Genomic DNA, 14,131 nt, shown 5'->3' with positions numbered 1-14,131 from the left:
GTCCCTCTTGGTCTCTCTCAGTGAGGAAGTCCTTAAAAACTATAGTTAAATGCAAACCCTCTGAGCCCCAGTGGTGCAAAGAGAAGGACCGTGAACCTGAACTGAGAACCTGCGCCAAATATACGAGTTCATTGGGGTTTCGTAGTTGTGGAGGAGAACTAGCCCAACTGCTCAGGTCCACCAGGCCCTGCGGCGGGGGGGGAGGGTCCATCAGCAGGAGGGAAGGACCATCGGGGTCCTTTTAAACTTGCTTTTATAATGAAATCCTCATGACATTACAGCACTGTGGAAGTCAGAAAACTCCAAACCATCAGGCTCCTGATAAAATCCTGACCAGTTGCCGCCAATCCTTGTTGAATAAATATGGGAATATGTATGGAGGTGGGTTCAGGTGTAGAATAAGAGATAATAAATATAAAATGCATACATTAAAAGAAAGAAATGAAGTTTCACTTAGCAGCCACTAAGCACTGGAAGAATGGTAAGAACTTAAACATCATGTGCATCACTTGGTTAATAATTGACCTAAATACAGAGGTCTGTTGTGACACTCTGTGTGTTGTCTGTAGTGTCTGTTTAGGGTGTATCACTAAGCATAAGACAATTTTTAACTTGATTCTTTCTGTAAAGATTTATAGCTGAAGCCAGGACAAGCGATTAGGTAAAAAATTAACAGGCCATTTCGGTAGTCGGGAGCACAAGACACTAAATCCCATCCCGGCAGAGCGCTGAACCCCCAAAGCTCCGAGGTGCACCCCCAGGGGTTGTTTTCAGCCGTTTTGCCTGTCACCTTCAGCAGCGTGCCAGGTGGGCTGAGGGCAAGGAAGCCTCTTATCAGTAAGTGTTGGGGGGAAAATGATGGCCTTAATTAAGAATAACACCTTTTTACCCACACATTTGACTTTTGGGGAGGTCTTGAAAGGCAGCCAGGGCTGGAAATCCCCTTGCCACCAAAGCTGTGAGACTATTCCAGGGAGATGCCCGCAGGTGTTTCTGTGAGTTTTAGTTTCCCAGATTGTTCCATGGTGGGGTCAGCCTTACTACCACACAGGCAAGGAGCCCTTCCTGCACCTGGTCAAGAGACCTGGCTTTATAAATTAAGCCACTTCCCTTCCTAGGTGGCTGCAGGAGAGGCAGTGCTGGGGTAGGAGGAGGGATGCCTGTCCCAGGTGAGTGGCCCAAGTTGTGTGTTGTTAACCACTAGTGTGTACTGTGCTTCTTGATGGGCTTTATTATGCTCCTTAAAGGTCTGTCCCAGGTCTCACAGTGTGAAATTCCCTATCGTTTTTCTCTTTCTGCACCCTTAACAGCATTTTCCCCACTTCTTTGTCCTTCTCTCTCATTTTATCAGGAGCTGTGCTACCAGGCTTTGCCATCATAGCAATAGGTGAGACGTCCTTAGCAATGAACCTAAAGGAATAGTTTGGAGAAGTTTTGTGAGGGGATCCTCTAGTGATCCTGCTGGTGTTTTTCTAGTGAGTGATGCTCCATCTGCTCTTTTTACCTTGTTCCTTAACGGTCTGTGTGACCTGAGGTTTTGTCTATCTAGTCACGTAAACAAGGAAACTCATTAATTTTGCTCATTCAGAGCAAACCCTATTTCATCCTACCTGTCTAGGGTATAAAAAAGGGCACACAGACAAGGAGCTTTCAGACCCCCCAAACCATGAAGCCCAAACCTTGGGGTAGACAACAGCTAACAGCTGCTGTAAACTGTGCTGATCCCTCCTGATGTGGCTCACCTGTGGGTCTTTGATCTATTACCAGCCCAGTGCTGGTTGTGTAGTGCTTGGCATCGGTGGGAGCTGCAGAAGGATGCAATTAAACTAATTACAGGCTGGTGATTTTGCACTCAATGAGATAATTACTCTTGCAAACTGGCAGTATGGATGAAACTTGCTCGCAGCCTTAATATCATGTTTCACCCTCTTGCCAGAATACGTGATTGACGTCAACCTGTGATTGTGACAAATGCTGTAAACTCATAAGCTCATAAAATAATTTAGCATGGAAGGAGTCTCTGAAAGTCATCTGGCCCAGACCTTGCCCAAAGTGAAGCTAGTCCAAAGGCTGCTTGGTGGTGTGTGGGGTCAGCAAGGGGGGAAGCCCACGGACAGTGCTAGCCAGGGAATCGGACCAGAGATCATAAAGCCCCATTCTTGCCTCAGATAATCTATGAATACACTCACTAAAAAAAGCTTTTGTCTTTCCAGTGTTGGGTGGGAGAAAAGTAAAATAGCACAGGCGTGCCAAGCCATAATTATCTTTCAGTTCATCCCTTAAGAATGACAATTTAAAAATTAAATTGGGATATATTTGTTTACTTAATAATTTTTCCCAGCAAATAGAAAGAATATAACTTGGCAACCACTGTCTACTAAATCTGGCAGTTCTTGTGGAGATGTAGTTGCCAGCTAACCTTATAACTTGTCACAATGGAGCTGAACACATACTAATTGCAACTAAAAATCAAAGGTTATACTTGCTAACCGTATTGCTTCACAGCGCGAGGGGTCTAGTGGGCTTTAAGCTGGGGTGAAGCTGCGGTGGATGAGATACACCGTACTGTGTGGAGGCATTCCCGCCCTGCACGTGCTGTGGCGCAAGGCAGCGTATGCTGCCTTTTGAGCAGCTTAGGATACCTGTGCCGAGAAGACATTAAATCTCCAAATTAGGATCTCACGCAATTGACTGTGTGTGCTCAAATTCCCAGTTCTGCTCACTTGCTCTGGTGCCCCCGGTAACCTGGGTGTGAGAAAGGTGCATTAACTCAGCTTTTTTTTTTTTTTTTTTTTTATATATGGTAGAAGAATACACAATCAAAAGGAGAAATGGCTGCAGAGTTGGTGGGTAACAGAGATATTTATCGTCAAGTTTTACAGGCTTGAAGTAAATGAAAATGCAAGTCGTCTTCCTTTCAGTCCTTTTTAATTTGAATGGAGAGGCTGCAATAGGCAGGGCTGTCTACTGTGAAACCAAGATAAGTCTTACAGGCTGAGTCTGGCTCACAGGCTATAAGTGTAAGAAGCATTACATGGTGCCTTCATGCCTTTCCTTTGAAGGAAAGCATGGTTGTCTGTCTTCCCTTCTAAAAGGGGGCAATTCTAGCAGGTGCTTTGGCAACTTCCTTAATCAGCTGAGTTGTGACCATGGGCTCAAACACTGAAGAGCCCAGTCCTAAACGCAACACTCTCGTGATGGGCGTATAGGATAGACCCTAGGAAGGCTTTGACCTTTGAAAGGCCTAAAATGTGGAGAACAGCGTAATCTGATGATAATAAGAAAAAAAGTTATATATTTGGGTTTTTTTCCCCATTTCAAATCTTACCTGACACATTTGCAAGTAGTTCCTGCCAACATTACTGAAGATTTATGGGTGCCAGGGTCTGCTGTGATGAAATGTGTAATACATTTGGATGCTTCAGTGGTGTTTGTGTGTCATCGCCTGTTGTTTGTACAGACTAACCAGTCTGTCTTTTTTTCTAGTTACCAGTTGCGCTGATTTCAAAGGGACTGCATGGAGGAATAAACCTGAGCAGCTCTATTGTGAGCTCTTTTAGATGGAAACCATCCTTTTGTTCCACCTTAAGTCCAGAGGTAGCACGTTGAGCCTCTGATCCATTGCTATAGAAATAATTCCAACATGTCTCTTTTTTCTTTTTTTTTTTTTCTGAAAGGATGAGTGAACAGCTTGTTTTCCAAAACATGTAAATAATAGTGTTGTAAAGAATATTTTTTTTTCCTTGTGTTAACTTCACTACTTCAGTAGTAAATGCTTTTGTGGAATTTAATTTTAAACTTCCCTCAAACAGTCGACCTGTGTCTGATATGGCTTTTGAGAAAGGGAAGACTTCTTTATTTTTCATAGTTGGTAATTACTTTTTTCAAGTAACCTATATTTAGGGGGAAAATACCACTCAAAACTGTGACTCAACAAATGGTAAATTTAGGTTTTGCCATTCGAAAATACTCCTGCCCCATTTCCAAAATGGGATGTTCTGACACAATTCAACACACTTTTTTTTTATTTTTTCCTTGGCGAAGCATAATTTAATTCATTGTTCACTTCAGTAAATGAAGGGCAGCAGAGCAGGGTAGAACACCAATTGCCTAAGGTACACTTTTGTTTATTAAGTTATTTAGCCTGTACGCTTTGTTCTTGCTGCTTCGAGTATGCAGACTGTCTTCTGAAAAGGTACCTGACCTAGTGGCTTGGCCAAAGCACCTCCTGGTATATTGCAGTTGTGCATGCTGCAGGTCTTGGCGTAGGAGGCATGTGGTTTTGGACAGCACGTGACATCTCTTGTGACTTCAGCTAAGAAAGTACAAAAAACCCAAAGGGCATCACTCATTTTACTACTTGAACTTTGGGCGGACTGGCTTGCCTAGCTCTTCTTGTCCCTTAGATACTCACATGTCCCTCATAGCTAAATAGCTTCTACTGATGGACTGTTACGTGTTCTTTCCCCATGTACCAGGTCTTTCTCAAGAGCCTGGAGAGGCTAGGAGGTGCTCTTCCCCTCGTTCAGTGAGGGGAAACTAAATCAAAGAGGTTTAGACTTAGAGCCTCTAAATTACTTGGGCACCTGACTCACCTCCACACCATTTGGTGCCTGGATGCTATAATGGCTTACCCGTGGGCTCAAGTCTATGGCAGAGTAGAGATTTGGTCTGTAGTCCCTCGAGTCCCAGTGATTACCCACGCTTCAGGGGAAGCCTGTTAACCAGGTTCAGCAATTCCTGATTTCCATGATAATAGCTACGAGTCTTGATGACTCCTGCTCTAAATAGACAACAAAAGTCAGTGGCATAAGGTGAGAATTATAGCTATGGCATAAGTAGAAGGAACTCTTAAAAACCCATCCTTGGATCAAGTTTTTTAGTGTTTCCCTTTCAGGAGGAACGAGATGAGTATGCAGGGCTTCCCTGTATAACCTGGACTTTGCTGTAGCTACGCCCGGCACTGGACAGGGGCATCGACGAGACCAGTGGAAGACGGCATTACACTGGATAAATCTGAGTGCCTCCTGGCTATGGTTGCGACAACCCAGGGAACAGCTCAGTTGAGGTCTGTAAGGTTAACAGGAATTTACTTAGCATTAGGTTTAAACCCAGTCGTTATTAACTAGCCTGTGACATGTTTCATTTCTTTACATATTTTTAATGCAGTGCCTTTGAGAGCACTTGGGAGGACGTGGTGACTGTTGAGGGGGAATTTAACATTGTCAAGGGTAAGTTTTTTTCAGTGTGTGAGAGGCAGCCATGTTTGGTGAAGATTCCCTAGTCCTTGCAAAAGTTGCTGGAGAAAGGGCGAAGTGTGGGGTGTTGTTTTTTTTTTTTTTTTAATGTTTCTGTAATATCTGGATGGACTGTTGGGGGTCTGTCTCTTTTTTTTTTTTTTTTTTCCCCTCCCTCCACTGAAACCCTCATATGAAGGTTCTGTAATGTCAGCATAGCTTTGGCAGGATCCTGGGATGGTACCTGCACCAGTGAAGCATGGCTGAGCTCTCTTTACCACAGGGAGAAGCTGTGCACTGTATGATTGCTCAGTCTTTGAGTTTCCCATATGCTGTAACCCAGAGCATCACCTCAGTGTTGGTCAGTGAAATAATGCTGTCTGCTGGAGAACTGGTCAGGGAAGTGCTTCCCACCACACGGAACCAAATATTCAGCACATATTCTTGAGCAAGGACTTCCCTCTAGCATCACATAGCATGTGATACACATGAACATTTCTCTTTGAAGGGCTGCCTCTGCACTCTGATGTTCTTAAGCAGATTCAAATAGTTCACAGGTTAATGAAATATTTTCCCCAAGTAACTGTGACTAAGCTATTGGATTGGTTTTGCTTAAAAGCTACAAAATTGCGTGAGGTATATGTTGTCCTGCAGCAGGAAAACTAGAATGTTTCTGTCAGCTTCCTTGAGGGTCACTGGAACAATACTTAGAGATGCTACCAAAGAGAAACTCGTGCTGCAGCAAATAGTGGGTGAAATTATTCAGGAGTACTCACGCTCATGCCAATTCTGCCTTTAAATCTATTGATCTTTCTTTGTGTGCGCTCCTTTTCCACCTAATTTGGCACAGCTCTATTGCCACTTGGTTGCTGATATTACAATGCAGGGGTTGATAAGCACTTGCCAGCATTCAGAAACTTTTCCATTCCCACACTTTACAAGCCCTGGCCATTTTTCAAACCTGTCATTTGAAGCCGTTTTGAATCATGGAAGAACAATGACAAGCAAGGAAGAAAGTGTTACTACTGATATTTATCCGAGAGCCTCCTTTGGTGCAATTAAGAACTGGGGAGATAAAAAGTGTGGTGGAGAGAGAGCGTATTTGGAAGACGGTCATGCATGGAGGTTAGAGGCCTGTAAGAGAAGCCATACAAGTCCTAGATTGGCACCAAGCGGGTATAGAGTATCACACCTTACAGACTGGGCCCTCCACATGGGAAAACGCAGCAAGGGAGAGCCCTGGGACAAAGGGCAGGGATCCGTGGCTGCACCAGTTCCCACTGTCACTGGAGATTTAGGGCTCAGAGGTGGGACTCCCTGCCCTGTGCAGGCAGGAGCAATATTTCATCTTGCTGCATGGGTAAGGTAGGAGTCACGGGCAATCAGAGCACCTGCTGGTGACATTTCCAGCATGCGCCACCCATGTCTTCAGAGACTTTGTGAGCTTGTGAACTACCGAGAGGTGAAATCCTCATGTAGACATTACAATGAGCCTGCTTTTCACTGCACAGCAGATCAAAGTAAACCATTCCTTCTCCCTGGTCTTGCATGCTGCCTGGGTTAGCATGTGGTTTGGCCAGACAGTCCCAGTGATTGATGTGAGTGTTAATGACCAAGCTTTTGTATTGTCCAACATTTGTCTTTGATGCAAGAGCTCACCACACACTTTTAGGTAAAACCAGAAAAAGCTTGCCATGTGGCTTTTTCTTCCCCGGTATTTTTTCCATTTTGTTCTCCTTTTAGTTTTCATACGTGTGACTTGCACTATTCCCACTGTCGATCCTGCACTGCTTGTCTTGGGATTAGACCTCAGGATGAGGTGTTTGTGGGTTACCTGGGGATGGGGTCTCAAAAGAGGAGGGGTTTGGCTGCTGCACTGACCCAAGGTGTATTCCCACCCTGCATCCCGTGCCTGCCTGGGCTGTGGCGTGCTGCCTGCACTGCGTGCCGGCACAGGGTCTACTCTAGGTTAGAAATAAATGGCTGGTTTTGGCTTGGGAGAATTTCCTGATCTGATTCATTCCATAGCCACAACAATGATTATATTGGTCGAAGACAGCGTGTTTGAGGTACTGGGGAAAGAAATGTATATTCAAGCACGACAGTAGCATTCTTGAATGAAAAATGTGTATCTTGTCCTCTTAAAGGCAATACCAGAGAGGTCAGAAACAAAGGTGTGCTACACCCTGGAGAGTTGGCTTCTTTTTCCTGTGGAGTTTGACTGAGGGGACAGATCTCTATGTACCAGCATCTCCCTCAGCCTCCAGCAGTAAACCCTGTGATGGTTTACCTTCATCCCCTTCCTACTGCGTTGCAAGAACAAGGCTGTGACTTCTCTCTTAGTGCCCCCATCCCTTCTCATCACCCAGGGTGTCTCTGGCATAGGTGGTGGTGAAGTTACATGGTGAAAGGGTTGAGTGAAAAGAGCACTTAAAGAAAAGTGTCTTTTTATTTTATTTTTTTTTTTAGGCGGGGTTAGTTGCCTGATCTGATTCTTAATGCCTCCATCCCAGGCTGCTGAAGCCCACCACCAGGAAGGGCTGGGGTGTATGGCTTGGCCGTGGCCCTGCAAAGGCCAAGGCTGCTTGCAGCAGAAGCTGCCACCAACAGGGCAGGCAGATGCTGGGGACAGGGGCAGGTTGTGTTGAAGGTGGCTATGTCAAATGGGTAGCAGGACTGAGGTGCCTGACCTCCCAAACAGCAGAGCTACAAGGGTGGAGCTGGTCCTCTTGACTCTCTCCTGTGCCGTTGCAGGCATTCATGGCCAACGGCCAAGAGGCCATGACCGCCCTTGCTGTCTGCTGCTCCCTTAACCCCCGCTCTTTGCTTCTCTATAGGGCATTTGAGCATGGGCTCTGGAAGCTGCTTGTGGATCTGAGTGCTATTGTCAGCTAGGGAAGAAACAATTAACTAGTAAGGGTAGCTTAAAAAAACCCACAAGACCATAGAGACACAGAACAAAAGTTTATTGAGGGAGCAGGCAGCAGCATGGATCCAGAGCTGCTTGTGGCTTCCTGCTGCAAATACAGTGCAGCACATGGCATGAGGAGATGCAACCCCAGCTCCTTACCTCTTGCACTTTAAAAAACAATACGAGGAAAGTTATTACTTGCTATGAACTATTATTTAATCACCCAGTGGAGCTCTCCCTGTTTTTATGCTTCCACCAAGTACAGCTCCTTAAAAGACAAACAAATCCACGCTCTCTTTTTCTTTTGTTTTCCCTTGAGAGAAAGCTGGAAAACAGCCAAAACCCCCAGTGTCTCTCGATGACTTTGCGAGAGCCCTTGAAACGTCATACTATGTAAAGCTTTAGGATTGCTCAAACCAGGAAACCTCACACAAAGAGCCCTCACTTCTATCTGCAACAACAGACATTGTGTCATTGGTTCTTAAGAATAAAGCTGCAAAACAGCTTGATGTGGGTTTTTCTTTTAACCAAAACCAATTTGTTAAAGAATTCAAGATGTGCCATTTTAGTAAAGTTCATAGAGTGTGCAGAAGTCTTAAGATCTTCTACCTGCAGTGACACAGAAATGCCAGCCCCAGTAGTTTTGCTTAACTTCTTATGTGTGACTTATTCCATAAGGTTTGAATCAGAACTGCTGTTTCAAGATGAGTTATGACTGCGTGAAGCTCTAGCAAGACCGCAGAGGAGACTCAGTGCATGTGCTTGTTAATCATCACAGGTAGCCCTGCTGTGGCAAAACTACTTTCACATGGGATTTGGCAGCGCATAAATACAAACCGGGAGATGCGGTGACTTGGCAAATGTGAAAAAATTGGTGCGTAGACCAAATCCTTGCACTGCAGTATTTTTTTTGGAGGTGTTAACTGGAAAAAAACCCCAAACTCAGAGTGCCTGTCCTTCTGCAAAGCGGCACGGATAGCCGTTTTTATTTAATCCTAACTTCAGTGTTCCCGCTTGCTGTCTGTTTTGTGCAGCAAAATGGGAAGGTACCAGCCTGTTTCTTCCCTTGGAGAGGTGGTGGATGTGTGGGAAGATAGACTCGACTAATTGCTTTGAACTCAGTGCAGTGCAAGTTTTCCTTAGTGTGCTGACCATTTCGCATGAATGAATGAATCAACTAACTTGCTTTAGCCTGCTCCCAGGCCTTTTTAAACCCAAATGCTGATTGCAAGGGCAAGAAGTTCATCCTTGTAAATCCTAAACAAAATAAGGGCAGTGATAGAGAAACTGTAGATTTTTCATAAGTGAAGGAAAAAACCTGCTAATCACAGCAGATTTGGGATATTGCCTTTCAGAGATGAAAAATTCACCTTGATCTTGTTTTTAGCATGGGAGTATTGCTTATTGAATGCAATCAGTCTTTTCCTGGAGGAGTAATGAATGAGAATTGATTAGGAACCAGTTTTTGCTAGAAGAGTGTCTATGTCATTGAGCTTTATGGTAAAGAAAGAGTGGATTGAGTTATCCTGTGATGGCAAACTCAAAGTTGAAAACAAGACAAGTCAATTCAATGATTTTTGGCTATGAAAGGGATGCAGGCACATGCTATGATATGTGATGTTCTTCAGCATGACATATCTAAAGGTGCTTTTATATGCTGTGACTATTTTTAGACCATGCATCTTAATTCACAATAGGTCATCACTTGTATTTCACTCATATCTCACTTGACCTAAAGCAACTGGATTCCCTGAAGGGATGGGAAAGTTTTTACGTAGCAGGTAGGGTATAGGTAATCAGGGCAAGGTTTGTAGGCAGAGGGTAGGGTAGAAGTAGTCTGGGCAAAGTTCGTAGGTAGAGACCACGCCTCTTCTTAAAATGGCTATTAATAGTTGGAAAAAGTTTTCAGGCACAAAAGAACACTTTCAGAAATACTATCTTCTCCTTACAGACGTTGCCTTAGACCATCACAACCACTGCTGTTTTCTCAAAACATTAATTCTTTTAGTTGTCTTCAAGAGTTACCCAAAACACTTCTTGTGTTTCCCTTAATTTGCAACTCAAAATACAAACAATATCAACTTTGGCTTGGGTTCAGCAATAATCCTGATAAGATTTCTCAGGAACCTAAACCAAACAAGTTAAAAGTCATCGCATTGACGCACTTCAGTGGTATACCAAAATATATCAAGATGTCATTTATGACATACTTGTTTTCTTACTTTGACTCAATCCAAAGACATAAATAATTGTGGATTATTCATCATGCTTTAAGAAAAAAAATAATGTTCTAATCATATGCTTTGGGTTTCTTTCAGCATTCTGCTTTTTGCTGCAGGGTCTGGAAATAATTAAACCTACTAGATTCCAAAAGAAGTGCATATGGAAAGAAAATCTGGAGGTAGAACTTCGAATATCTTATATTAAATAGAGTGAGGAGTGAATAAATAACAGATAGAGATGAACTAACCTGGGGATCACTGGCTTTGGGCCCTGGTTTTCTATAGCTGATGGCTATTCGCAAGCCGCTGATGAGCACTGGGTACTGTGGATATGGCTACTGATGTGAATAGTTTCTGGGAACAATATCTGCTTAGAGAAGCACCATGTAAACCCTTCTTGACTGGTCAATGGGCTTGTGTTTTAAGCCATGTCAATTTGTTCCTCTTTCCAGATCTCTGCCCTGTCCATTGCGGAGGGCTTGGTTCCTTACAGCTGCAAGCATTGTTTTCACTGCATGGTTTACTTGTGGTAAATGTGCCTTGCTCAATAGCATGGAAAAATTATGCTCTGGCCTGAACCAAACTTGTACATGCAAAGAGACCCTGCATGAAAGGCTGCTCTAACTTGAACATCGTTTCTGTAGGTCTCACTTGTTAGAAGAGATAGACCCAAGGTCTACATAGTGAATGACCCCAAAGCTGGGGCATTAGAAATCTAATTTAAAACCACCTCTAATGAAGACACTGAGCAACTTAAGAGATGGTTTTAGAGTATCCACATGCTTAGTAACGAAGAGGCTAAGCATGACATTACAGTCTTCTTGAAGTCACATGAATTAGGAATGTTGAGTAGTGTTTGTTGGGAATGTAATTGCATATGAATTAGTCTACTGATGGTGGGGAACAAAACTATGGTGCATATACATTATTACTATCTCCTGAAGGGCTTCCAAATAATATTAGAAGATAATTATCTGTACAGCTGGGTCCTCTCTATCTACTTTTCAAACCCCTTTGCACCCATGTGGACAAGAATTATTTTTTTTCTTGTAACCTGGGCATCTCCAGGAATATCCAGTGCCCCATGAGCTTGGAGGAAAAACTCTAATTATTGCATCACTCCAAAAGCTCAGGACTGGAAACATTCATACACCTCCAAGGCAGGAATATAATTCCTGTAATGAACCAGATTCCTACTTGATATCTTGAGGCCCTCTAAGAAAGCTCAAGGGAAGGGAAGGTGTTTTCCACTCTTTTTTTTCATTCCTGGCTATGTACTTGGTGGTATGCCTGTATGATTTGAGAGCTATTGAAATGGATTCTCAGAGTCAGGATGGCATTTCGGTGGTGGATGAAACAATAATATAACTGTCATATCAATGTTAGGCATTTTTGGATAAATTATATAGTAAACAAGGTAGTGGCTTACATGCTCTGAGCAGTGATATTTTTTTTTTTTTAGTAACTCTCAGTCATTTTTAATATGTTTCCCATACACAGATTCCTTCCGTTACAAGCCTTGACCTGATAAAAATCTGGCCTTAATATAAATTGATCTTTTTATTTCACAACATCTAGCTCTTAAGAAGAGGAGGACATAGTGGTGACATGTAGAATGTACCATTTCTTCTTGGCAGGGGTGGGCATTTCACTTCCCAAAAATCAAATCAAGATTTATAACAAAACAAACATATTTTATTGAAATGAATGGGAGGCGGGTGCTGGCCAAAATGAGTAATATGCTTGTAAGAACCCTCAAGCTTCTTCTCTGGCTGACTAGATCCATCCAGAGAAAGCTTCTCCAGCTCCAGCATCAACACACAGAAAAGCTTTTGTAACTGCAGAAGTACCTCTGGCTCCAAGCATGAAAAAGGCAAAAGGATGAGAGTGGAAGAGGGCGTCGGTGACAACAAGGAAGCTTAGCATTTTGTCTGGTCTCAAATATTGGAGAAGCTGCCTTGATTTTTATTTTTTTTTTTGTGGAAAAAGAAGGATTTGTGGAAGATTCCATGCTAATGTGTTATTTATACTTCCCCTGATGGGGGGAGCACTAGGGAAGCCCCCTTTTTTTTTTGCTGAACCCAAATCTCCTCTAGCAGAACAGTCCCCTTTCCTTCGCGCTACTGCAGTGAAAGCAGTGACAGCAAAGCTGAGCAGAAGGAAGAAGGACGAAGAAAGAGCCAGAGGCTGAGAGTTGCTTTGGGACCGTGTTGCAGGCTTTGGTCACTAAATTTCTTCTTTCTTATTCATTGCTTTCTTTTTTTTTTTATATTGCCCCCCCAACCTATGTCAAACTTTCTTAGATAAGAAATGCCAAGGGCTTGTTTGAGAGAGACACTCCCATTAAATTTTCAACTCCTAAGCATTACTGCCCAGCAGCAGTCCACTTCAAGAACAAGTCTGAGCCTCGGCCTTGGTATATCCCGGCCCTTTATGGAAAGGTTTTTTTGGGAAAGCAGTGCTGGTGAGGCAGGCAGCTGCATGCAGGAAACCAGCCTGGCCATGGGACGTGAGCAGGACCGGTGGCCAGCACTCTGCATGGGACAGGTGGATGGAGGGGTGATGTGGGGAGGCTGTCCGCATGCAAGCTGTGGAGGAAGCTGTCTGGGATGGGCTGTGAGAAGGGAGGGCTGCGGGAGGTGACAATACAGGCTATCCCATAAGTCCGAATTGAAAAATACTTTATCCCACCCGGCAGGTCTGAGGGGGCTGCTTGGTGCCATGCCCTGCTTGGATTCAGCAGTGCAGCTTATTGCCAGCGTTATCAAGAGCCGTGCACATTGTTAGGACTGCTTGTAGTCTTGGTTACACTGTTCTACCACAGCCCTAATCTTTGCAGAAATAGGCACAGAAGCAGAATTGAGCCTTGCCTCTGTTCGTGATCACACTGGGCTGTAGCCCTGCTCCTGTACCTTTGATGACTGACTGTAATGTCTGTCAAGCACCATATTTGAGTAAACCTGTGTTTTGACTTCCCACCTGGGTTCCCATCCGCACCTACCCTATGTGAAGGGGCCTCTCCACTCTGCAGCAACCTGTAGGCCTTTGTGGCCTGAGCTGCTTGAAAAGGAGCAGAGGTGCAAAGGGAACCCCCCAACCCATTGCAGAGAAGTGATGCTGCGTTACCCTTGCCCGGTCCTGTCTTTTGGGTCCTCCGTGGCTGTGGTTTGGTTTCCACTAGCAAGGTTTCGCAGGACTGATCCTTCGTATCTGACTGGTCTGATGTCCTCAATGCTCATGTGTGGTTGGCTGGTGGGATGTCTGAGGAACAGCGTCTTCCTCCTTGAGCTTCTGCAGAAATGTTATATTTCTGTAATGAGGTATGTTCTTTGCATGTCAAATGGCACGGGACACTTTCACAGCTCCCCTGGCAGCCTGCAGCCTTGGCATATTGCATAATAAAGAGCTGCCAAGGGCAAGCATTTAGATAAACATAAAAAAAAAAAAACCCTCCCTCATAGGCAACTGCCAGAGTTTGGTGCCAGATTAATCAGAACTCCCCATTGTCTCCCTGAGACAAATGTTCTGATTAAATCTATTGTTGTTGGGCTTGATGGGACAACGTGTTACTGAGTTACATCATAGCTATAATGTGGAAACTGTAACACAGCACAATTTATGATGGAATGTTCCCTGGTATTGTTCAGAAATATCACCACAGAAGAAGTTTGTGGGAATGATTATTTGAAATCTGCTGGTCTAACTGTGGCTTGAGCCCAGCTCCAGGATGCCTAACTAGGCTCTGCTCCACAGCTTAAGTA

General features: G+C 44.0%; 1 long non-coding RNA gene across 2 annotated transcripts in view; it reads left to right on the top strand.

Moving 5' to 3' along the window:
• The first annotated feature begins 736 nt into the window (after window positions 1-736).
• The window catches only part of LOC141746410 (uncharacterized), a 56,919-nt gene continuing 43,524 nt past the window's right edge, over window positions 737-14,131 (top strand). For both annotated transcript variants that reach the window (XR_012588344.1, XR_012588343.1), the window contains exon 1: window positions 737-837. This is a non-coding gene — a long non-coding RNA (uncharacterized LOC141746410). The remainder of the gene's footprint in view (window positions 838-14,131) is intronic.

This window comes from Larus michahellis, chromosome 7 (assembly GCF_964199755.1).
Source record: "Larus michahellis chromosome 7, bLarMic1.1, whole genome shotgun sequence".
Lineage (NCBI taxonomy): Eukaryota > Metazoa > Chordata > Aves > Charadriiformes > Laridae > Larus > Larus michahellis.
This window is presented reverse-complemented; position numbering and strand designations above follow the sequence as displayed.